Genomic DNA, 26,053 nt, shown 5'->3' on the forward strand with positions numbered 1-26,053 from the left:
TGATCCTGGGGGTCCCGGGATCGAGACCCCCATAGGGTTCCCTTCTCAATGGGGAGTCTGCTGCTCTCACTCCCTCTCCCTCTGCCCACCGCCACGCACACACACCACCACCCCCACCCCCACCCCCGGCCCCAGTTTCTGCTCTGTCTCGCACATGTGCTCTATCGCTCTCAAATAATAAAATCTGAAAAAAGAAAAAAAGAAAAGATGGAAGCAAAGAAAACTAAGAGAGCTTTTCAGCACCAACTTAAAATGATGCCATGAATGTGTTTTTGTATTGTTAGAAGTGTACTTTCAGGGTAAACTCCAAAACGTGAGAATGAGAATGCTCCCTCAAATGGTAAATACAAATGAGGTTCTATTGGGTGTCGACAGATTTTCCTTCAGGGAGTTTTTTACAAATCTTCACCAGCAGTATATGAGAGTGTGTGTTCATGCACAGTCTCACCAACAGCGTGATTTTTTGAATGTCTACATTTCCTAGCATCTGATAGATGAGAAACTGCATCTCAGTTTGGCTGTAATTTGCAGTTCTCTAGTATGAGTGAAACCAAACAACCTCCCATACGCTCCGAGGCCACTTTTGCATCATTTTGTGAATTGTCTGTCCATGACTTTTGCTAATTATTTAATATTTCCCTCTTACTTTTGGAGATTTTTGTACATTAGGGTTATTGGCCTTTGTTTATGATTTTTTCCCATTTTATTTATTTTTTTCAGCATAACAGTATTCATTGTTTTTGCACAACACCCAGTGCTCCATGCAAAACGTGCCCTCCCTATTACCCACCACCTGTTCCCCCAACCTCCCACCCCTGACCCTTCAAAACCCTCAGGTTGTTTTTCAGAGTCCATAGTCTCTTATGGTTCGCCTCCCCTCCCCAATGTCCATAGCCCCTTCCCCTCTCCCAATCCCACCTCCCCCAGCAACCCCCAGTTTGTTTTGTGAGATTAAGAGTCATTTATGGTTTGTCTCCCTCCCAATCCCATCTTGTTTCATTTATTCTTCTCCTATCCCCCTAACCCCCCATGTTGCTTCTCCATGTCCTCAAATCAGGGAGATCATATGATAGTTGTCTTTCTCCGATTGACTTACACAATGGAATACTATGCAGCCATCAAAAGAAATGAAATCTTGCCATTTGCGACGACGTGGATGGAACTAGAGGGTATCATGCTTAGTGAAATAAGTCAATCGGAGAAAGACAACTATCATATGTTTATGATTTATAACAAACATTTTCTCTTGGCATGTCAGTGGTCTTTTGATTATGTGTGTGTGTGTGTGTGTGTTGTTATGTATGATAGCAGAATATGGCCCCCAAAGATGCCCATGCCCTAATTCCCAGAATCTGTAAATATATTACCTTACATGGCAAGAAGTACTTTGCAGTTATGATTAAATAAAGTGCCCTCAGAGGGAGAGTATATTTCTGGATTATTCAGGAGTGCCTTTCAAAACTAAGGATCATTCTTGGCTATAGTGAAAGGGAAATATGGTTGGAAAAAAGTCATATAGCTGCAACAGTGCTGGCTTTGCAGAATGAGGAAAGGGCTATCAACCAAGGGCTATGGACAGCATCTAAGAAGCTGGAATAGGCAAAGGAACAGTCTCCTCTAGAGCCTCTGGAAACTAATGCAGCCCTCGCTATACCTTGACTTGAAACAAGTGAGACCAGTTGGAATTCTACCAAAAACTTAAGGTAGTAACAGCGTTGTTTTAAGCCATTGCCCTTGTGATAATTTGTTATAGCAGTCATTAGAAAACAAATATAACATGATTTTTAGAAAATTTTTACATAGTCAATTTTTTTTTAAAGATTTCATCCATTTATATGACAGACAGAGATCACAAGTAGGCAGAGAGGCAGGCAGAGAGCCCGATGTGGGGCTCGATCCCAGGACCCTGGGATCATGACGTGAGGCGAAGGCAGAGGCTCAACCCACTGAGCCATCCAGGTACCCCTAGATAGTCAAATTTATTGATGCTTTACTATACCTGTTGTTTGAGTCATAGTTACATAAGCATTTCTTTCACTTGGGTGATAGAGAAGTTTCCTGTTTTTGTGTCTCTTATATGGCCTCGTTTTACATGTAGATTCTGAATCTATTTGTAGTTCATGCTCTGTGTGGTTTGAAGTGTGAATTCAGTGTTCTTTTTGGCCAAATGGCCAATGAATTGTGCAACATTCTTTGTTTAAAAAGCCCTTTGTTGACCCAGTGACTTGAAATGCTGGTCTTTATTATATCATATATTTCCACATGTTCTCGGGGCTCTCCCTAGACATCGTCCTCTGTTCCTGTCCTGTTTGTCTGTCCATCCGGCAGCACCACACTGTTTTTATTACAGGAGGTATATAGTATGTTTACTCCACAGTAGACTATTTTCTTGTTAAAGCTTTTCTTAGTGGTGATTCTTACAAGATTTTTTCATGAGAACTCAAGTAGGAACTTGTCCAGCTCCAAAAAAAAAAAAAAAAAATCTTGTTGGTATTTTTATTGGAATTGTGTTAATTTTATAAAGTCATTTAGAGAGAAGTGACATTTTTAGAATATTGAGTCATTATATCATAGCCGAGTGAAGGCTGCTTCAATATTTTCAAGTCCACTTTTGTGATTTTGAGGAGTTCTTAAAGCTTTCCTCATGCAGATTTTATACATTTCATCTTATGATTTTCCCTAAATATTTTATCTTCTTTGTTGGTAATATAAATGAGTTTTTCTTTATAACAGTCTATCCCTCTAACAGGTTGTTATTATTAGTATAAAAGATGGTGATTGATTTATATTATTTTCATTTTAGTGAACCTGAATTGTTATTGTTTGAATTAATTTTATCATTGAGTAGCATTTTTTTTTCAGGTATACTACTGTCATCTAAAAATAGAGTTTTTATTTGCTATTTTCTAAAGCTCTGTTTATCTTCTATGACTGCATTGACTACAGGACACTGTCGAATAATAGTAGGAACAGTGGGCATCTGTGCCTTGTTTGTGATTTTACTACAAATGCCTCAAGTATTTCTCTGTTAAGTGAGGTGCTGGTGTTCAGACAAAGGATACATGTTTGTGTGTGTGTGTCTGTCTGCGTGTGCATCTGTATGTGTCTGTCTGTATTATCTTGTTAAGAAAACATACATTGATTCCTATCTTTCTCAGTTTTTATCAGGGAGGGTGTCGAATTTTGTCAAGGCTTTTAAAATATCTGTGCAGAGACTCACGCATTTATTCTCATTAGATTTAGCAATGTGGTATATTATATTAACTAATTATTTTTTTTTCATTTTATTTATTTTTTCAGTGTAACAGTATTCATTCTTTTTGCACAACACCCAGTGCTCCATGCAAAACGTGCCCTCCCCATTACCCACCACCTGTTCCCCCAACCTCCCACCCCTGACCCTTCAAAACCCTCAGGTTGCCCCAACCTCCCACCCCTGACCCTTCAAAACCCTCAGGTTGTTTTTCAGAGTACATAGTCTCTTATGGTTCGCCTCCCCTCCCCAATGTCCATAGCCCGCTCCCCCTCTCCCAATCCCACCTCCCCCCAGCAACCCCCAGTTTGTTTTGTGAGATTAAGAGTCATTTATGGTTTGTCTCCCTCCCAATCCCATCTTGTTTCATTTACTCTTCTCCTATCCCCCTACCCCCCCATGTTGCTTCTCCATGTCCTCATATCAGGGAGATCATATGATAGTTGTCTTTCTCCGATTGACTTATTTCACTAAGCATGATACGCTCTAGTTCCATCCACGTCGTCGCAAATGGCATGATTTCATTTCTTTTGATGGCTGCATAGTATTCCATTGTGTATATATACCACATCTTCTTTATCCATTCATATATTAACTAATTATTACTGAGCCAAATGTAAGTGGCTTTCAGTCATGGCATATATTTTTTAATGTAGTATTACATTGTCTTGCTTATATATATTTAGCATTTTTGCATCGATATATAGTGACATTGGTGTATAATACTTTTTAATTGTTTTTAATAGGGTGAAATTGTTTTCTTAGTTCTGGCTGCTATAACAAAATAGCGTAAACCTGGTGGTTTATCAACAACAGAAATTAATTTCTCACAGTTCTGGAGGCTGAAAGTCTGTAATCAGGATGCCAGTGTGGTTGAGTCCTGGTGAGGGCCCCCTTTCTGGGTTGCAAATCACTGGTTTCTTGTGTCCTCAGCCTCCTGGTCCCTTCACCTGGTAGAGAGCTGGGAGGAAGCAAGCTCTCTCCTGACTCTTCTGAGAACAGTAATCCCATTAATGAGGACTCACCCTTCTGACCTAATCAGTCCCAACCACCTCCCAAAGGCTCCACCTCTTAATACCATCATTATCTGGAGGGAGGCCTTCCACATATGAATTTGTTGTGAATGTAAACATTCAGTCTATAGTAACTGTTAATGACATATTTGCTTTATAAAAACAATTAGAAGGTTTTTCTTCCTTTTTCCTGTTCTGGAAAAAAAAAATAAGGAACATTCGAATGGTCTAGGCTTGAGGCTTTGTTAGAATTCTCAAGTGAAATGACAGGGGCCTGCCGTTTTTTGACTGGGTTACTGTATTAATTACTTTCTTTATTCTTTTAGAGAAGTTGATCTGATTAAGTTTTCTATCCTGAATAGAACCAATGTGGTAAATGTCTTTTCCAAAGAACTTCTCCATTTTATCTATATTTTCAAATTTCGTTCCGTAGAGATGACATCTGTAAGGTAGCCTCTGAATTTTTTTCCTGTTTCAGTGGGAATTTCCTGTTGCCATTTCATATATTGTATCTTTGTGCTTCCTCCCCTCCCTTCTTGTTTTTGGATCGAATTATGGAGGGTCCATTTCAAAGAAACAAGCTGAATTTTGATATCTTAACTAAGTTTAATTACTTTGCTGTTCTCTGCTTCAGTACATTTTGCTCCTACCCTTGTATCCTTGTGCTTCCCTTGATTAATTTTCCTCTTTAAGGCTTTTGAGCTGAGAATTTAGTTTATTTATATCCTTAAATTTTTACTGTTCAGTGTGCTAATAATTTTTCTGTGACCACAGCTTTAAACGCAGCCAGTTGTTTTATCATTATTTTTTAGAAAAGTTGGAAGTTCATTTTGAGTAGTCTCTTTCATTTGAGAGTTGCTTAAAAATTGGTTCTCCAAGTCACTGAAGAGAGGAGGACTTTTCATTTTCTGATTTTGGTCATTAATTTATGGTCTTACTGTATTGTTATCAACACTTTTTTTTTTATAGTTCTACTTTAGGAACATACTGATGTTTACTTTGAGACTTAACATATGATGAGAGTTTTTGCGTGTGTGTGTGTGTGTGTGTGTGTGTGTGTGTGTGTGTTGTGAGACTTTCCCCCAAGCAAGTACATAGGTATAGAGCTGCTGTGTCTTGGAACATGAGTAACTTGTTCTTATCTGCAGCGTGGAAGAGTTGTTTTTCTACACATGCTCACCAACACATGATGTAACCAATGATTATTTTTTGTGATTATGATAGGCATGGCATAATGTTTTACTGTCATTTTAGGTTGTATTTCCTAAGTAATGATATTAGCACTTTAATATATGTTTTGCCATTTATCAAATTATTCTGCGAACTGCCTATTCATATACTTCCCCTTTTTAAAACAAGTTTCCTACCCCCTGGTAGTTCTTTATAAATTTGGAATAGTGATTCTTATTAGGATATATATGTTTCAAAAATATTCTCCTAAACTGTGCCTTGACTTTTCTTTTTCTTCAGATAATTTTTTTTCCTCAGAGATTTAATAATTCAGTGTAGTGAAATTCTTCATTTACTTTGCATCTGAAATAATTTAAAAGTCTTATCCAAAGCATTCTTCAAAAAGTTTTAAGATTTGCTTTTTACATTCAGAAGTTTTTTTTTTAAGACTTTAGTTTTTAAATAGCAAATTTAAGTTTACAGTGAAACTGATAGGAATGTATGGAGATTTCCCACGCTCCCTTAGCACCCGCACGTGCATGACCTCCCTCAATCTCTAGAGTGGTATATTTTTACCAACAGTGAATCTACATTGACATGTCATGATCACCCCACATCCATAGTTTATCTTAGGTTCACTCTTGGTGTGCATTCTGTGGGTTCAGACAAATGCATAATGGCATAGCCATCCTTTCAATATCATGCAGGGTATTTTCACTGCCATCAAAATTCTCCCATTCATCTCTCTGCTTATTCCTCTCTCCTGCTCACCTTGCTCTTAAGAACCACTGTTTTTTGTCTGTTTGTTCAACTTGTTTTATTGTTTCTGTAGTTTTGGCCCTTTCAAAATGTCATATAGTTTGAATCGAACAGCACATAGCCTTCTCAGATTGGCTGAGTCCACTTGGTAATATACACTTAAGGTAACTCTGTGTCTGTTCACAGCTCCATGGTTCATTTTTTAGTGCTGTTTGATGATCCATTGTCTGCACATACCATGGTCTAGTTATCCATTCACCTACTAAAGGATATCTTGGTTGCTCCCAAGTTTTAGAATTATGAATAAAGATGCAGTAAACATCCATGTGTAGGTTCTTAGGTGGACATAGTTTTCAACTCTTTTGGATAAATACCAAAGAACACAATTACTAGATCCCATGGTAAGAGTTATGTTTGGTTTTGTAACCTGTCCTGCTATTTTCCAAATTGGCTCAACTATTTTATATTCCCACCACCAACTTGCGAGAGGTCCTGTTGCTCCACATTCTCACCGCTGGAGGGTGTCATCACTGGATTTTGGCTATTTTAACAGATACATAGTGGTATTCCATTATTGTTTTAATTTGCATCCCCTTGATGGCATGATGTGGACCATCCTTTCATATGCTTATGCTTATGTTTCATATTCATATGTTTATAATGGGGTTGTTTTCTTATTGTTGAGTTTTAAGGGTCATTGGTATATTTTAGGTAAGTCTTTTATCAGATGTATCTTTTACAAATATTTTCTCCGAATCTGTGGCCTGTCTTCTCATTTTTTCGATGTTATATTTCACAGAGAGAAGTTTTTCATTTTAATGAAGTCCAGCTTATCAGTTATTTCTTTGATGAATTATGTCTTTGGTGTTGTATCTAAAAAGTGTTACTGTACCTAAGGTCATTAGGTTTTCCCCTATGGTACCATCTAAGAGTTGAATAGTTTTGTGTTTTAAATTTAGGTCTGTTAGGGCACCTGGGTGCCTCAGTCATTAAGCAGCCACCTTCAGCTCAGGTCATGATGACAGGGTCCTGGGATCGAGCCCCGCATCAGGCTCCCTGCTTGGCAGGAAGCCTGCTTCTCTCTCTCCCACTCCCCCTGCATGTGTTCCCTCTCTCTTACTGTGTCTCTCTATGTCATATAAATAAATAAAATCTTAAAAATAAATAAATTAGTTAATTAATTAAGGCCTGTGATCCATTTATGTTAATTTTGTGAAGGGTATGAAGTCTATTTCTAGATTGGTTAATTGATCAATTGTATGTGAATATCCTGCTGTCCTAGCACCATTTGTTGAAATGATTATCTCTGCCCCATTGTACTGCCTTTGCACTTGCAAAAATAAGTTGACTGTATTTATGGGAGTATGTTTCTGGTCTCTCCATTCTGTTCCATTGATCTTTCTGTCTTTTCACAAACACCACAGTGTTTTGATTATTATAGTTTTATAGTAATTCTTAAAATTGGGCAAGGTCAGTCCCTCCAACTTTATTCTTCTCTTTCACTCATTTAGTTTTTAATCTGAGTTTATTTTTTTGTGAATCATTTGAGGTAAGGTTCTAATTTTGTCTTTTTTATTCAGATACAAAGTGGACCTGATGCCATTTTTTCAATAATCAGTCCTTTCCGTTCTAACTCATGGCGCCATTTGTCCTACACCTCAATCCCATATATGTGAGTCTGTCTGTTTCTTGGCTCTCTTTGTATTCATTGATGCAATTATCTCATTTATTTGTTTAACTATTGCATGACCCTATTTTGGATGTTGGTGCAGTCACTCTTCTTAAAGATTAGTTGGTTATTTTGGACCTTCTTTTTTATAAGAATTTCAAGATCAGCCGGTGCAATTCATTGTATAAACCTGCTATGATTTTGATTGATAATGTTTCACATTTAAAGATTAAGTCAAGAGATTGAGTCTTTCAATCTAACACTATATATTTTCCTAGTCACTTAGCTCTTCTTTTACGCCTTTCAACAAAAGTCACTATAAAGTTTTTTTCACGTCTTTGTGCTTATTCTTATACGCCTTCTGAATTTTATTATTTTAAATGAGATCTTATAAAAATGTTACATCATTAATAATTTGGCACCTTTCTTAGGTCACTATTTTAGTTCTTTTACCGAGTTAACATGCTACTGTCTTCATATACCTGATGATTTGCCTTTAGTTTCTCTTTAGTTTTCTATGGAGATAATACTGACTATAAATAATGATAGTTTTATTACTTTCTCGTTCTTATACCTTTTTTTCTTTATGTCATTGTTCTAAGAGCTAGAAAATGTTGAACAGAAGTCGTTATGGGGCATCACTGTCTAGAACAAAAATTTAATGGAAGTGTCTTAAATTTCAGTATTTAGTATCATGTATGCTATAGATTTTTTGGTAGACACCCTTTATCAACTTAACAGAGTTCCTTTCTATTCCTACTCTGTGAAAGATTCTTGTTTTTAAATCATGAGTAAATATTGAATGTTACTGAAATTTTCAGCAACTATTGAAATGATATCTTTTAAAAATCCTCTAAAAATAAATATATATATATATTTGCAAATTAATAGCTTTTTCTTGGGGCAAATCACCTTTGTATTACAGAGTAAACCTTATTTGGTCATACCACATCATTACCATTATCATGGTTATTATTTTTTATGTTGACAGATTCTGCTTTACTTAGGATTTTTGAGATATTTGTTAATATTTTTCCCTATATCACCTATGTTTACTTTTAGTATCAAAGTAATTCTGGATAACTCATAAAAAGCCTTTCCTCCTCTCTCTTCCTTTTCTCTCCCATTTCTCTCCCTTCTTTCTTTCTCCTCCTCCCTGCTATTTCTATCGCCTAGAACTCTTTCTGTAAGATAGGGATTTTAGAGTTTTTGTATTGTTTTCAAGTTTTGTAAAAATTGCCTTTAAAAAAGCTGGGCCTACAATTTAACAATAAAAAGACAAATAACCCAATTTAAAACTGGGTATAGGAATAGAAAAAATTTCTCTAGACATGATGTACAAATAACCAAAAAAGCAGATGTAAAGATACAGAATGATATTAGCCATCAGGAACATGCAAATCAAAATCACAACTGAATACCACTTGAAACCACAAGGATGACTATAATCAATAACAAATAATAATGAATGTGGGAGAATATGTGGAGAAATTGGAATCTTCCTACATAGCTGATGGGAATTAAATGGTATAGCTGCTTTGGGACGCAGTTTAGTAGTTCTTCAAAATGAAAATAGTTATCATAGGACCCAGAAATTCTAGTCTTCTATACATATACCGAAGAAATGAAAACATATGTCCACACAAAAGTTGGCACATGGAGGTTTTTAGCAACATTGTTTACAATAGCCACAGAGTGGAAACAACCAGGAAGTCTCTTAACTGATGAATGGATAAATGCAATGTAGTATATGCCTATAATGGAATATTATTTGGCAATAAGGAGGAATGGAGTACAAATAGACACTACGACATTGGCAGTTCTCAAAAACATTGTGCTAAGTAAAGAAACCAAATGAAAAAGGTCATATACTGTATGATGCATTTATAGGAAATGCCCAGAATAGGCAGAAATAGTGGAAATAAAAAATAGGTTATTGGTTACCTTGGGCTGGAGAATGAGGAGTGACTGCTAATAGGTACTCTATGTTTCTTTTTGGGGTGATGGAACTCTTCTAAACTTAAGTGATAGTGATGGTTGCACAACTTGCATGTGCTATAAATAAACAAATTGTGCACTTTAAATGGGTAAATTTTATGATATGTGACTTACAGCTCATTAAAGAGGTTTAGAACATCTGGGTCTATCGGTTATACATAATTTTTTTTTCAACTATGAAGTTCTATGAAATTGTTTAAGATTCTGTTGATTCTCTAGTGAGTTTATTAAATGTTCTATTTTGAATTTTAGGACATTGATCATTTTACCAGTGTTTTCAAAGTTATTGCCATAAAGTTGCTCATACTGAAGTACTTCTATTATTTAAAATCTCTGTTGTATTCTCAGTTGTGTAGCTCTTTTTATTTCTAAGCTTACTGACTCATGTTGCCTCTGTTTTTCACTGGTCTAAGCAAATACTGTTCTATTGATCCCATACTATTGCTTTGTGTTCTGTTTTATTAGACTTTGATTTTACCTTTATTATTTCCTCTGTTCCTCTTATTGTTATTCTTTTTCTATCCTTTTTGGTTAGTTGCTTTGCACATTCATTTTCCATTTTTTTTTCATTTCTAGACTGTGCAGTAAAATTTTTAATTTCCCACTATGTATTGCTTTAGTTCCTTCCATTGTGGAAATTTTGATACACAGTCATTTTAAGACACCAAATTCTATTTTTTTTCAAATTTCTTTATACTTAATTATTGACCCACTTATATTAATTATTGATCTTTTATAATTATTAGAAGTTTATACTTTTTCACTTTTTATTAAGAAAAAAATCAAATATATAGAAAAATTAAAAGTCCAGGAGAATGAAACACTCATCTATCCTAAATTAGCATCAAAACATAGTAACATTTTTGTTTCATGTGTACTTTTCCCAAAATGAAAAGTAAACAACATGATACCTCAGCCCTAAATACTTTAGCATGCGTCTTCTTAAAACACGGATCACTTCTTTTATAACCACAATATCATGTTTAAGCCTTGGCAAAAATGTTTAAAATAACTTATTTATTTTTGCAAGAGAGAGCAAGCATGAGAAGGGGGGTGGGGCAGAGGGAGAAGCAGACTCCCCACTGAGCAGGGAGCCCAACGTGGGACTTGATCCCAGGACACTGGGATCATGACCTGAGCCAAAGATAGATGCCTAACTGACTGAGCCACTGGGGCATTCTACCCTTAGCAAAATTAATAAAAATTCTATACCAGCCTTACTTCCCTTTGTCTAGTTGTCCCCAAAATATCCTTGATAGGTGTCCATTTTGGAGAAAGATCCAACCCCATGACTTTCACTTGGTTATGTCCTATCTCGTTTCACTGATTTTAGTCTTTCTACTTTCTTCCATTTATAGACATTGACTTTCTGAAGAAATTCAGAGCATCCTTCATCCTATATATGCCTCATTGTTTTCTTGCAGTGCCATTTATTTAATTCTCTAGATTGTGTATTTCTTGTAAGCTGGAAATAACGTCAAAAGCCTTACTTAGACTCAGGTTAAAGTTTTTTTTTGTTTTTTGTTTTTTTTTGCAATGAAGATTTCAGAAGGTGCTATGCACTTCTCATTATAGCGTCATATAAGGAAGAACATGTCAGTGGATCTTTCCCTTGTAAAACATAACTTTTTGCCTTGGTAGTTAGGTGATATTTGTTAACATATCAACGTTCAGTTTCCCATCCCTCTTTTACCATCTTTCAGCATCTATTGATGATCTTTATTTAGATCAGTTATTTCACTGGGGATTATGAAATGAAAATATTTCTGAGGTAAGCTTCCTCTTCTCAAATGGAAAAGTGCTATAATTCCCCTACCAAAGCAAAAACATAAACAGAACAACACACACACACACACACACACACACACGAAATTCTTTATTCTTTTAAAAAATCTTTTTATTAAGGTATAACTTACATAAAGTTATAACTTACATAACTTACATAAAATTCACCACTTCTTAAGTGTGTAATTCAGTGAGTTTTACAGTTTTGTAACTACCACCACAATCATGATATTTCTCACACACCAGATACTTGCCTTGAGCCTCTTTCAAGCGCCTCCCATCTCCATCCCCAGCCCCAGGCAACAACTAATCTGCTTTTTGTTTCTAGCTTATTTTAGAACCGAATGGAATCAAACAAAAGCCAGTGGCAAAGTATGATCTTCCTTCAGTTGGCATGATGCCAACATTTTTAGATTCATACACATTGTTACCTTTATAGATACAGTTGACCCTTGAATCCTGTGGACACTTGGGTTGTTTCCATATCTTGGCTATTGTAAATAATGCTGCAGTAAACATAGGGGTGCATACCTCTTTTCTTTTGTGATTTTCATTTGCTTTTCTCCAGTGACTGAAAGTAACGAGCAACTTTTCATGCAATTATCTGATATTTATATATATATATTTTTTGATAAAGTATGTATTCAAAATCTGATGCTAATTTTAAGTGAGTTATCACAAGTTGTAAGATTACTTATAGAAGGGTATTTTTTAAACTTATGTATGTATGTGAGTTATTTATTAATAATTTAATTTTACCAAACATGGTTGGAGAAAGTATTTGATATGAGACTTATAGTCTAGAAGTCTTTATCTATTGACATTGCTTAACAAATAAGAAACATACAATGTTTCCCAGGTCTTAAAAACCTTGTCCCACATCTATATTTCTTCATTTAAAGAACAGAAGTTCCCTGCTAAGTCATCCATGGACAATAATTTGAGAAATACTTTTTGCAGCATAAGGCATTTAATCTTTTCATTGATCCACTACTTAATTCAGCATGCCCTGAGTATCTTTCAAGCACGTGAACATTAGGTAGGTGCTAGGACATCTTGGGTGTTGTATTGGAAACAGATGGTAGGCCATTAAGTTATCTAGAAACCTTGATAAACTCTCTCACAGCTTTCCTCTGCTTTCCTTTGGGTTTTTTACAGAACCAGTCATATCGGGAGTCTGTAACTAGCAGACTCCCTTCTTACTGGGTTTCTGGATGAGCCCCCTCTCCTGGTTTGCCTTCTCCCTCAGTAGCTGCCCCTCAGGGTGGTCTCTTGTGCTGGTTGCTCTTCATCTTCTTGACTATCTAAAGTTGGGATGACTCAGGATTCAGTCCTGAAATATCTTGTTTTTTAACTGTACTCACAGCCTTAATGACCTACCTGATGAGATGGATTTATTTCAACCATCTGTGCTTTATTAGATTCCCAAATTCACATCTCCACCCACAACTTGTGCCCTGAACACAGTCCTTGAATGTTTACTCAGCTGCCTGTTCATTAACTCTTTTTGGTTGGTAAATCCCAATAAGAACAGTCACCACCACCAACACAAACTTCACTAACACAAAATCCACCACCACAAACATTTATATGGCCCTCACCAAAAGCGAGAAACTAATCTAAGAGCTTTGCATAATTTAACTCTATTTAAAATTTAATTTCATAGGTTTCCCAATCCTAATACATCCAAAACCGAACCCCTGATTCTTCTACCATATTTGCTCTACCCGTAGTCTTCCATGTTTCAGTTAATAACAATTGCATTGTTTTGGTTGCTAAGGTCAAACACTTGGAGTTATTTTTTTACTTCTTTTGTTTTTCCTAACCTCTATCCCAAGCAGATAACCACTGGCTTTCAATGAAAAACAATCCCAAATTGCCACCAGTTCTCATACCTCTTGCTGTGGTCCTGTTCAAGCCCTCTTCTTTCACTTCGATTCCACAATAGCCTAATAACAGATTTTCCCATGGCCTCCCTCCTTTTCCACCTATAATTCGTAATAGGATAGACAGAATGGTCCATTAAACAAAATGTCAGCTCATGAAACTTCTCTCCTCAAAACCTTCTGTGTCCTTGGCCTTCCAGATCCCCTAGGTTAAAAACAAGTCCTTAAATTTGCCCATTTGGTCCCATCAACTAACTAACCCCATCAACCCTCTGCCCTCAATCTGTTTCATTCCTACTGTCCCATTGCTGTTCCTAGACCTCACTGGACACCAGCATCTTGCTTAGACACCTGCACGGCTTACCTTCTCTCTCACCTCCTTTAATCACACTTACATTCTCACTGAGCCCTCTTTTTTTTTTTTTAATTTATTTATTTGACAGAAATCACAAGTAGGTAGAAAGGCAGGCAGAGAGAGACAGGGAAGCAGGCTCCCTGCTAAGCAGAGAGCCTGATGTGGGGCTGAATCCCAGGACCCTGAGATCATGACCTGAGCTGAAGGCAGAGGCTTAACCCACTAAGCCACCCAGGCACCTGAGCCCTCTTTTTAAACATGAATACCACCCAGCCTTCTTTATTTTTCTCCATAAAACTGATTGCCCTATAATGGAGAATTTGATTTCCTTATGTGTTCTTTTCTAATGTCTTTCTTCCCCTCCAGAGTGTAGGTTCCATAAGACCAAAAATTTGTGGGGTTTTTTTTTTTCACTCATATATTGTAGTACTAATACATTGCAAACAGTAAGTAATTGAAAGAACTAGACAGGATATGTTTTGAAGTAAGAACCATGTTGGTGAATCTTTTAATAAAAAGTTTTACTATTAATAAGCACATGAAACAACTTGACAATGGAAAACCTCAGACTTCTGAATATTGATAAAAAAATGCCTTAAAATCTGATCCGAAGTTGCCCTTGACTTAGATTATTTACTTACTGGGAAAAGTAACACTTGAACCTCATTTTCCCTCACCTATCAAGTCATAGTGATGTATGTGATTTTGAGCCTGACCTGTAATTCAAAATTTCAAACCATCAGCACTCACCAAATGTCCATAGTTGCATGTTGCTATGGTACGCACCAGTGGGCTATAAAATAAGTAGAAGACACAGTCTCTACCTAGATAAGTGGGTGCTTAATGTGGCTTGCCCACATTTCTCAACTACAGCATAAAGCAAAAGAATGATTTGAGGACTAATTTCAAACTCTGTTCAATTTCCACAGGATACATATTTTTGCCTGGTTCTCACACCTATCTGAATCAATAGCTTAAAACATCCCCCTTAACTTTTCAGCTGGTGATTTGTTTATCCAGTGAATTATTTCCCCCCAACAAATATTGTCCTTCAGGATAACTGAACATTTTGTAGCACTGGAGAAGAATGTACAAAACCAGACATGATCCCATGGGTTGTATTCTTGATGCCTGAAGACTTGTTTATGTAGATCTAGGACTACTGTTACTTTTATATGTTTATTTTTAAAAAACTTTTGTCCTAATCCTTGTAAAGCTATAACCAGTAGAATGGTGTGTGGTTTATACTGAAGTGGCATATTAAAACAGTTTGAAGTATATTATTATTGAACCGGGCACCTTATTTGATCTGCAGAAGAACCTATTTTAGTTTGGAAAAAATGTCAGTTTTAGAAGTCATCGTTTTCTGTTAAAATAGGTTGTCTTTAAAAAACAGTTTCATGAGAAAATAGGAAAATCATGAAAACTCTTTAAGCTCTACCTGGAGCTAAAGTGAGTTCAGCATTTTCTTGTCCAAAACAAATGTTCCTTTTATCTCCCAAAGTGCCAACAGGACTCAATGGGCTGTGTGCTTCTTCACCAGTAACAGGCGGGTTCTCCTTCCATTAGCTTTATTCCCAAACGTACTGGGGAATCAACTTCTGACTCCAGACGAATGGCTGTCGGTTTCAGCTCTTACCTGCCAGTTACAATAGTTTGGGTATCTGTGCCAGTCTCTGGGTCAGCCTGATGATAAGATTACAGGACCTGTTTGTTTAGTTCATTAGTTGAAATTCGTTCCACCTCGAAACAACAGGCAGGGGTTTGGGATGGGGGTGGGGTATGCCAGGGCCTGCCAGGGTGGTTTGATTGTTCTTACTGGGAACTGGGAAAGAAAAACATTTCGTTTTTGGGATCCCCATTTCCCGTTTCACTTCCTCTGTTTGGGGCAGACAATGGAAGCCTGTAGGCCCCTGTCCCTGTCACCCCCTCGCCCCTGTCTCCCCCTCCTCACCGTCCCGCCCCTCACCCACAGGCTTCCCCAACTCCGGCTCTAGGCGGAGATTTGTCAGAACCGTTCGGTTGAGACTGATTATGATTGCAGCAGATGGGCTGGGTTTGACAGCCCGATCCTAAGCAGCTTCTGATGGGGGTGCCGCGGAGGGGCGGGGAGGGGGAGAAGGGGGGGGCGGGAATCTGTGGGCCGGAGCCGCCCGGTAGGAGCGCACTGCGCAGCCCCGCCAGGCGCTCCAGGGCAGCTCTTTAACGCGCCTCCGGGAGGAAAGTGGCACGCAGACCCGAGGGGCCTCCCGGAACGCGGGCGAAACGTCCCATTGCCGGGCGGGCGCGGAGACACCGGGAGGCGGGCGCGGGGAGACCCGTGGAACACAACAAAGCGGAAGAGCGCAGCGGAGCGCGCGGTGTCCCGGCTGCCGTGGGCTGTGCCGCGCGCGTGGCCCGCGCCGCCTCTGCGCGCTCCGGACCTGGCAAGTTTGTCAACTCCCGGCTCTGCGGCCGACGCCTGGCTGCTCCCGAAGGGATAGCACTGCAGGGTCTGCCTCCAGGGAGGGTGGCAGCCACCTCGCCCCTGCCCCGCTGCAAAATGCTCCGGCACAGGCCAGGTAAGGAGACGCCAGCCCCCGCCCCGCCCAGGCGCGCCGCGGCGCGCGAAGCTCGGGCTTCTTCGCCAGCCATTCAGCCCCCTTGCTCCCACCGGACCCGAAGGACTCCCTGCATCCGTGCCTCCTCCTGTGGCCTCCTCGGTCCACCTCTGCCCTCCACGGCCTCCCTGGCTGTCGTCCTTCTTTCCCACCTTACCGGATCCCAACAGCAGGGGGAGAAGTTCGGGGAGGTGGCGCGAGGTTATGGCTCTCCTCCGCAAGTGCCGGCGCTCGGACACCCCTGACACCTGAGGCAGGAAGGTGGGTGGGAGCCCGGGGCGTGTGCCTTATCCATTTCGCAGCTCACGCGCAGTCCGAGCACCACACAACACACACACGCACGCACGCACAACCTCCTTTCCACCTGTGGGGCCTCGCTTTTGTGCTGGAAGTGCAAACGAAAACACTCACACGTGCAGACAATTCCACGTTGGCATTCTCCAGAGACTCCCGAAGGGTGGAGGGGTGGTGGGGGAGGGGGGCGGATCTTTAGAACCCCGACCCACCCACGGCGCAGTACCAGCGCTTCTTCTGCCACTTGGCCTTGGCACTCCTGTTCAGGTGCCAGCAGAGCGAGGTACCTCCAGGCGGGGATGGGAAGCTGCTGAGCTTGGCAAGGGCATTGCTGTGCCACCAGAAACCCCTTAACTTCCATCCGTAGAGGCCATTGGCCTGGTCCACTACCTGGTCTGGCCCTAGCAGGGCACGCCCCGCCTCCACCTGGCACATTCTCATTCCCGATCCTCCTCCCCCGCCCTTGCCCATCACCAGTGAGTCCCTGATCAGGTCTCCCCAGCTCAGGGCCTGTAACCCTGACTGCCCCTTCTTTGCTGCTGCTTTGGCCCCAGCTCGCCGGGAGCCCAGAGTGTGTGCCCTGTTGCTACTGGCAACTGCCTGTGCCGAAAGCTCAGCCCCCAAAGCAGCTTACTGCTGATTGATGGGCAGAAATACGATATTTTCTGGAGCTTAGCAGCCGCTGGTGCAAGGACCCTCCCCACCGCCCGCCGCTGAAGCCCTGCAGACCTCCCGGGTAGCAGGCCTTCTTCCTTCCCTCTTGTAGGCCCCACCTCACCCACCCCTTAGGAAAAAGGGGTGTTAGTGTATCCTCAACTTCTAGGGTTAAGTTCAGTGCCAGCATTTGCTTTCCTGAGTAACCTGTGGCAGCGCCAGAGTGTCCCTTCTTATTCTCAAGGCATCTGTTGAGTTGGAAAGATGAGGCCCCTGTTTTTGGACACTGCCACCTTCCTTTCTCTTCTCATCCTCCACTTTTTCCCACACCATTTTCTACGTATAGGTGCTTAAAATAGATCAACACTTTAATGACCAGAACTATTAGTACAAATGCTCATAGGAGCTTTTCCTAAAAATAATCCATTTCACATCAATATCTCTTCTTCCTCTCTTTCTCTCTTCCCACAGACAGTTTGGTCATTTCCACCTCTGGAAAGACACAACCTGACAATGAGCCCATTGCTGGGATAAACTTTGTTGCCTTTGTGTTTTGTTCTGTTTTGTTTTTCATTTTAATTCCCTCATACTCATTACTGTAGCCTTTTTCTAGGAGGGCAGCCTTCCTGAACTAACACAAATTTATATGACTAAGGGAAATGCCTGCCCCAATCTATACCCTTGCCCCTCCTCCTGAGTACTGACTGCAAAGGGCCAGATTTCATTATCAGAGGATTTATCTTTAGAAGAACTTGTCCTGCAATATTTCTTTCCACCACGGGGGTATTTTTGGCAAAGTATTTTCATTATCTCAATTGTCATGCCCAGCTTCCTTTTGCCTGTGGGCATGAGTTTAGATAAACATGTGATGTTTTAAAATCATTCATTCATTCATCCAAACAAAACTTTCTCAAGAGCCACCTCCCCACCCTTCTTGGGGAGCAGTGTAGGCCCTGGGTTGGGAATGGAGCAAAGACATGACCCAAATGCCTATTAGCCTTTTAAAGCCCAGATCACAACCGGATTGTGGTTATTGCTATTATGGTTAATATTATAACAGCACACTACATAGGAATGGGACTTCACAGTTTACAAACAGCTTTCACAGGCTTTATCTCCTTTAATCCTGGCAGGAGGAATTGTAAATGGCAGTGATTCCACCTAAAGGCCCAGTAATACTCACCAATCCTGCTTAACCAAAAAGAGAAAGAATCTTGCAGATGATCACAACAGCTGATGGAGCTTTAAAACACAGAATAAACAATTCAGAAGAAGCTTAGGAAGCTTAGTTACTGGAATGCAGCTTAGAGAGGCTGAGTGCAATGCATGGAACATGCACACTCCCAGGAAGGCACCCTGGGAAGAAAGTCCATCCTCAGACCATGGTAGCTCAGTGACCTGAGGGCGGCTGGAGGTGGTGACCTTCCAGGCTTCTGGCCTGTTGCCTTATCCGAAGATCTAAAAAGGGGATGAAAGTGTAAGCACAAAGTTGCTGGGAGACTAGCAAATTAAGCAAAATGAGTAGGCAGTGATGTTACTTTCTTTAGCTACAAGGCATTCTTGAGATATCCGCAAGTTGCTAGTGTATATTTACTTTAGAAATGAAGCAATTTTCTGTACTTAGAACATCAAAAACCAGTTTGTGTGTCTTGGGTGAGCCATATGAAGACAATTAAGGTTTTGGTCATTTTTACCCATTACTTTGAAAACTGGGGATGTCTCAGGTGGATAAATGGCAGTTTTGCTTTTTTTTTTTTTATCATTTATAGAGAGAATGTGCATAAGGCTTTCCTGTAGCTGAGTTCGCTTTCTTCATTTCATCATTTTCTCAATCAACATGGAGGGAAGACTTTCTCACTTCCCCGCTGTGAATATCATTCATGACTTTTCTCCAAAAATGACTTCGAGAATGCTGTCTGCTAGTTAGAATTGGTAATTTCAGACGTCTTGCTAATAGCCCTGCTTATCATTTTGAAACGTTTCATTCAAAGTTTTGCCAGCAAGATAGTGTATCCCTGAGAGCTTATAATGGCCAGTGGCTGGCTGTGGGTACTAGATTAACAGATAACTGAGAAGGTAACCGATCACAGGGCAAGGTCTGTTACTAGGAAAGAATGGAGATGCCCAAAGAAGCTTTTTATTATTTAGTGAGTGCCATGTGGCTTTGTGGGAACTTTTAGATGTGTAAGTCTTGTGTTTTTTGTTTTGTTTGTTTGTTTGCTGGAGAATTTGTTCACAAAAGCCCATTACTCTGTATTTGACATTGCCATGTGTTATTTTCATTCTTAGAAATTACAGCGTCTTAGGTTAGTGTTTAGAACTTGTAGTTCAGTGGAAAACACATAATAAATACACATACGTTTGGCAAGTTAGATGGACCTAGTTGGCCGTCCTCTGACAAAACTTAAGCAGCTCCAGAATCCCTGAGGTTTTCAAATGAGTGAAGCCGAGAGGGAGGTGCAGTGGCTTGCTACCTCAGACACGCTTCTCCGATTTTCCTATTTAACTTGGGTGATGTGAATGGAACAGAGCTGTGGGCACCATGACGAGGATGGTTAGTGTCAGCCTGGTTCAGGGTTGTCAGTCTTCCCCATAACTCTGATCCAGGACTCTGTCATTCATCCATTCATTCATTCAATATTTGCTGAGGAGCACTTTTAGAGAATGGGCTCTGTGCTCCAAACCCCCTAGCTTTTTCTGAAGAACTGTGCCTTTCCTGCTTAGCCAATAGGCATCCTTTCAAATATTTGATAGTTTTGTCCTCCAGAGTTCCTGTAGGTATAGTTTAAAGGCAGCAGAATGTGGGTGGCTAAGAGGCTTTCTTGCTGCAGTAAAGTGCTGCTTTACTGACCAAGATTGCGTTCTGGATGGTATACTCTCCACCTAAGTAAACGCTGTGTTCACATGCCCCCTTTCTGCTCGGACTTCTCGGACTGCTGATCGTCATGGATTAAATGAACAGCCCTGCAAATGTGTTGCTCTTCTCAGAGCATAGCTGTTTCACATTATTTGACATGAACGTAACCTCCAGAGTGCATTAAGGAAGATGCCAGTAACTAGATTCCCAGGTACTGTAGCAGGCAGGAGGGTGGAGGAAAAGGGAGGGAAACTAATCACCTTAGGATTTGTGGGAAGATGTTGAAAAGGGGTCACAGTACTTACTGCTGTAGGTAAGGCTGTGGCTTCTAAAAGGGATTGCGAACTCAGTGTGTTTCTAAAACTGTATGTTTCAGTGCAGGTGGTTGAAGAGTTTAACCTTGAGAGTCTTATAGACCTGGGGTCACATTCTCATATCAATTACTGTGGGTGCGATTTGAGCCAAGATGATAATCTCTCTAGTTGACATCAGTTTCCTTACCTATAAAATAGGAAAAAAGTATACATTTGTAAGTTAAGAGGGAAATCGAACATGGATCAAGGACTTAAAAGTTTAACATATGCTATCTGCTATGTCTTTTCATCTTATTTTCATATGATTTGGGACCTTGTTGGACTCTTTTTCACATTCAGCTCATCTCTGAACTGTCTCCCAGCACCTCACAGAGAAAAACCACTATAGGGAAGTTGTAGTTAAAAGCAATTGCAGCTGTTTTCAGAAGGAGCACGTGCCTTCTACAAGTCAGATGGCTGATGATGCCTATTTTCTCTTTGAGGTGCAAATAATTTAGTACATACAGTAAAGCTAGAAAGTTTCACTTAACGTTAGGTCATCGAATGCCGGGAACTGTGCTGAGCTGGGTTACACAGGATGCCAAGGTGAAAACCACAGTCTGGCTCTCAGCTTTCAAGTTGGAAGGGGGGAGAGGTTGATGTGATAAATAATAATAACAATAACAGTATAATAAGGAGCATCATCATAATAAAGATAACTGTCACTTATTAAGCTGTGATGAGTGTCAGACACATTCTTTATTAAAGGAAGCAGATGTTGTTTTCTCTATTATAGAGGTATCATGTTATAAGAAACCTACATGCCAAAGTGGTGTTATTAAGACATTATTATGGATTGCAAAGAGGAAAGTTACCCTTACCAGGTAAGCCTACTTCAGGAGGCTTTTGCTGGTGCTTTGACTGAATTGTCTGGAAATGTTGAATGTGATTTATTTAATAGCTACGTTATCCAGGGTCTTATTTGGGTTCAGCAGTCTCTTGGTCCTCTATACTGTGTTCACAGCATTATAGAAATGTGAGAAAGAGAAGATTGCACTGTGGTAACTAGCCAACAAGGAATTTATCCCCTTCCTTTTCTTAGTTCTGTGTTCATTTTCCTTGCAAACACCTCCAGGGAAATATTCGACTTTGCTTGGAAGGTTCTTTCTTAATTTGAAGACCACCTTATCATCAACAATTTTATTATTTTTTTAATGGCATGAAATGTAGGCTTTGAAAATATTCTCTAATTCACACCAACTTTTATACTTACATGTGTGCGTGTGCTGAACAGTTTAAGCATGGCATTGTAAAATGACAATTAGTTTAGCCTCCTGGTCCCGTCTCTAAGCACAGTATGCAGAGCACATTTCACCCGAAACAGAACATTTTAACTTCTCCCAGACGGTTCCTCTTTCGTTTTCACTTATAATCACTTCTTGTTTTGTATTTTCTTTTTATTACCTAAGTGTATTAGTATTCTAATACTGTAGTACTGTTCCCCCCTTTGTCTCCCAAGTGACAAATGTCCAAACTCAGCTGTCACTCTCCATTTTCCCCCCTACTGAGATTGTATAAAATAGACTGTCATTTCAGATTTCGGGAGTGGTGCTTTCATCTCAGGAACCATAAATTTGCCTGAATTACTGTAACAGGAGAGGGGAATCACATAGAATATCTAAATATTTTGTTGTGCATATAAATTTTAAGCCTTCAGAATGATATTTTTAAGGAAAACATGTTTAACTCAAGGCGACGTAGATTGATCTTTACAATTCACCCTCCACTGTGTTCTAGCTTAAAGGAATTACAGTGCCCAAAATTTCAGGTCCAATGCAGCATTTCTGTGCATGGCTAGAAGGCTCCTTTCCTACCTGATTTCATTTTCTTGTCCAATGTGACTCAGCAGATGGTTATTTAGTGCCTACCATGTGTCAGGCGATGTGTTGGCCATAAACTGACTATGACGGGGCCATTATTCTAATACTGAACATGTCGTGACAGAAAGTTATTAGTTCTCAAAAGAAACAAATAAGTGAAAGAAACTTGCAACTTTGAAATGGCATGGTTCTGCATACTTCCTCCTTCTGAGAGCTTTTAAGTAGAATCTCAAGCTGTCTGATCCTTGTTATTTTATGCACTGTTTTTTCCTCCTCTTTTTTAAAGATTTAATTTATTTATTTGTTGGAGAGAAAGAGTGAGCACACAAACAGGGGGAGAGGCAGGCAGGGGCAGAGGGAGAAGCAGGCTCCCTGCTGAGCAGGGACTCAATCCCAAGACCCTGGGATCATGACCTGAGCTGAAGACAAACGCTTAACCAAGTGAGTCACCCAGGCATTCCTGTTTTTCATTTCATTAAGACTTTAGAAGATAGAAATCTTTTTTCCTCTCCTCATAGTTTGTTCTGATTTTCCCTGAGATATTTTCAGGTATCTCTTTTGCTCTGTGCTCAATGCCTTCTAGGGGTTTAGGAAATATGTGTGGAGTAGAGGGCAGGAAGAAAAAGAAAGAAGGAAGGGAAACAGGAATTTTCTGTATTGGGAATTAGAAAAGGATCTGATTTGGGATGCTGTCTTCTCCTGAGAATCATCATGTCTACTACCTAAGACCAGGTTAGGGACTGGATCTTCTTTTCCACTGGATAGTCCCTTTTAGGGTTTGGTGTACATGGCCTTGGGTTGGTGGTTTCTCCTTAGCATTTCAGCACTGATAAGGATTTTGTAGAAGTTTTAGAATCCTGATGCTGCTTTGCGGACATCTCTCTCTCTCTCTGCTAAATTTTCGTTACTCTGAGAGTTTCATTCTGTCTTGACATGGTCTCCTTCTTCCTCTTTCTATACTGACATATTTGGAGAAATCCACCTTATTTTCTTGGAAAGATATTTATTGAACACTGCCCAAGATCATGTTCCAGGTTTCATGGATTCGTAGTAAGTCATCAAAAAGTTAGTTATGTCAGTTGTAAAATTAGTTCTAAGTTATAGATGATATAGATGCTGGCCAAGGGGCTTACTATTTAGGTGACATGTGACATGTGTGGAGCTGGTGAAATAGAAAAAGGAAATCAACATAACAAGAGGGTGGAAGAGGAAGTGATGGGTGAGGGCCAATGAGGCTGGTATAGGTCTCCTGTGGGGAGGGAGAATGTGAACTGCCTCCAGTGGAAGCTGGATATGAAAAAAGAGGGAGAAAGAGCAATCTGGTCAGTAGACAGATTGCACTAAAGCACTCGGGGCAGCCCTGGAAGACAAGTGGGAGCTGAGGGTGGGCAGGAAGTGCAGGGTCTCATTCATTTGGTACATGCAGGCTAAGCAATTTCAGATTTATCCTCTGGGCTAACATTTCCCAAAGCATATCCACCTTGGGATGGTAGTTCTGCTGGATGTAGGTGTGTAAGTCAAAACACAGTCCTATGGTTCAAAATAGGAAAAGCTGAGAAAAAGCTCATGTTTTTCTCTTCTGCAGCAGTATTCAGAGGCTTTAATATGCTAATATACATTAGTCATCTCTTAAGGGTTCCCCCAAATATTTTTCCCCAAATATTTTTAATGTCTGAATTCATTTGTAATAGAGCATCTTGGTAGGGCAGATGTGTGTGGAACCTAGTTAGGGAAATGCTGTTGGAGGCCACTGATAATTTTGAGTCACAGGTTATATGGATGAAATGTTAGGAAAATGAGCCTGAAAATGGTGCATGGGGGATCTGAGGGCAGAACACAAGGCTATGGGGAGACTGACTCATCTAGCAGAACAGGGGCCTGAGAATAGGAAGGAAGGGGTAGATTTCACAGAATTACTGGAGTGTAAGAACCCTCCGTGTTTTTTGAAAGGACCAGGAGAAAAACAGTGGCTAGGATGGGAAGATCAAGAATGACTCTACACTTACAAGATTCTTTTGCATTAGGAGCCACGTGTAGCAAATTCCCTACAGATTTCTGAACTTCTCTTTTACTTGACACTCAAAAGCAGTGAAGTACGCTGCACGTACTCTAAACTTGATGAGACAGAGGTGTCTTTGTAAGCACACACTTTTTTTTAGAGGGATGCTCTATAGTTCAAATAGTTCCTCAAGAAAATATGATGAAAGAGTCACCCTGCTCTGGTAAGCCTTTAACATGTGTAATCCTATCATAAGTCACCCCATGTAGCTCTTCACATCTCCCTGCATTGGAAGTGGCCTCTGGATACCAGGGGGCTGTCTGCAACACAGAGAAGAGACTCTGCACCCCGCCGTTGGGAATGTAGCTCTTTGTTGGGCTCAGAGCTGCCTTTGTGGGTTTTCCTCAGCGTAGGGAGCTTTATCAGAAATGACATGGACACTATGCAGGAGGCACAGAGTTTGTTGTCAGTTCTCTTGAGTTCATGCATCCCTCGAGATGCAAAGATTTCCCTGCATGATGTTGAGTCCCATGTGTCTGTCTGGTCTCCAGGGACCAGCCTCTAGGTCTGTTCAGGGTCTTCACGTTCTGTTTAATCTGTGCACAGGAGTTAGGCTTCTGGCTTTCGGCTGTTCACATAAGAGTGCACAAAATAATGATTTCTCTTTTTCCTTGATTATTTTTTGTCTTTGAGAAATGTTCTTAACACTCCTTTCCAAAATAGGCAGTAGTACAATGCCGTGAAAAAGCGTCACTGCTTTTTCTCTAGGCTTGTACATTGGAATAATTAGTTATGATAAGCTTCCCAGTGTCCTTACATGTTTATGAATATAAATGCATTTCATTGCTTAATAACTCATTTAGTCTCTGTATTTACTTCTCTCCATTCCTACACCTATTATAACCTTGTTCATCTATTTGGAAGCTTGCAAATAATTCAAAGTAGTTGTCGCCATGAGTGTGAATATTTCTGAATATTTTTCTCTTTTATTGTTGGAATTCCATAAAGGGTCTGAATACTTTTTTTTTTAAGATTTTATTTATTTATTTGACAGAGAGAGATCACAAGTAGGCAGAGAGAGTGAGAGGGAAGCAGGCTCCCTGCCGAGCAGAGAGCCCGATGCGGGACTCGATCCCAGGACCCTGAGATCATGACCTGAGCGGAAGGCAGCAGCTTAAACCACTGAACCACCCAGGTGCCCAAAGGGTCTGAATACTTTTGATTCTCCAGCTGTGTTGTTTACTTACACTTCCCATGGCCTTGAAGATCCCGAGTTGTGTTTCCGTACACTTCTGACTTGACGAATCTCTGCCCATCGGTGTCTTACCGTTAAGTTAACATACACTGTGTAGAAACGCCCATGTCAATGAGTACGTTGACTGCTTCAGGCTAAAGAAGGTCATGTCTCTGCCAGAATTCTTCATTTGGCTGTCCACGTTGGATAAATTCACTACATAATTGCCAACCCCCGTCTTTCCTTTCATGGGTGGTGATTGCATATGCTCAACAAGAGTGTTACAGAATAAGAGCTGTAGAGCTATGATGATGTGTCCAGCTGATGTTATTGTTGTGTTATGTGGGATTGGAT

The 26,053-nt window shown here is 40.1% G+C and overlaps 1 protein-coding gene across 6 annotated transcripts in view; it reads left to right on the forward strand.

Moving 5' to 3' along the window:
- The window catches only part of NCKAP5 (NCK associated protein 5), a 977,613-nt gene that overhangs the window by 386,487 nt on the left and 565,073 nt on the right, over nt 1-26,053 (forward strand). For 2 of the 6 annotated variants that reach the window (XM_046019769.1, XM_046019770.1), the window contains exon 1: nt 16,136-16,449. The exons of the other annotated variants lie outside the window; for them this stretch is intronic. The gene's annotated coding sequence lies outside the window, so the exon portion shown is untranslated. Of the gene's footprint in view, nt 1-16,135; nt 16,450-26,053 lie in introns of those variants that run through there. 6 annotated transcript variants of the gene reach the window in all.

This window comes from Meles meles, chromosome 9, assembly GCF_922984935.1.
Source record: "Meles meles chromosome 9, mMelMel3.1 paternal haplotype, whole genome shotgun sequence".
Lineage (NCBI taxonomy): Eukaryota > Metazoa > Chordata > Mammalia > Carnivora > Mustelidae > Meles > Meles meles.